Raw genomic sequence first — 1007 nt, 5'->3', positions numbered from 1 at the left:
CACAATACACTTGTCAGATATAATGATAAAATGTTATCAAATGATACTTTTGAAAATTGTAATATTGTAAAAATTGAAGATGTGATATACTATGTTATCCCAGGATTTTTAAAAGCACACTCTATTATTGATATGTGCCAAGAATTTCAACCAGACGTTAATATTGATAATGTTATTAAGTGTTTCAATATCATAAAACTCTCAATCCCCAATGATTGGTGTAAAATCATTAATACCCAGCAGTATAGTGGCAAAACGACGGATAAATATTTCAGTATTAATGACATTAAAATTTCAATTGATCAATTCAATAGCAAATGTATTTACTCCATGTTTTTAAGTTTATTTTGTATAGAACCTAAATGTATGTTATATTGGGATAGATTTAATTATGATGTTAATTGGGACATTACATGGAAAAATGTTGCAGATAGTTTCAAAACTCCCAAAATTAAGGATTTAGACTATAAAATTGTACATAATATTCTTTGGACAAAGCTTAAATTACATAAAATTGGTAAAGTATATGACAATTTGTGTCCAGTATGTTTAGAAGAACCTGAAGATATCACTCATATGTATTTTTCATGCTTTGATTGCAAACTGTTACTCAGATTAATTGAAATGATTTTAAATGATATTCTTTCAAGTAATATTTCAGATTCTGTTTTAGAAATTTACATGATTTTTGGTTTTCAAACACGTAATAAATCTCAATATTACAATTTGTGTAATGCAATACTATCTTCAGCACGTTATGCTTTATACAAACGTCGCATGGTCTCAATGGATAACCCAAATTGTAATATTGATATTATTCAACTGTTTAAAAGTACTTTAAAAGAAAATCTATTTTATATTAGTAAATACTATGCTTTAATTAAGAACAATTTTATCAAAGATTTTGTTCTACCATCTTGTTTAATTACTATAGAGATGGATGGCAAAATAAATTTAGATTTTTAACTTACTTTCATAGCATGTATCTATGGAAATTTCTGTCTAAG

This window comes from Lottia gigantea, assembly GCF_000327385.1.
Source record: "Lottia gigantea unplaced genomic scaffold LOTGIsca_1, whole genome shotgun sequence".
Classification (NCBI taxonomy): Eukaryota; Metazoa; Mollusca; class Gastropoda; family Lottiidae; genus Lottia; species Lottia gigantea.
This window is presented reverse-complemented; position numbering follows the sequence as displayed.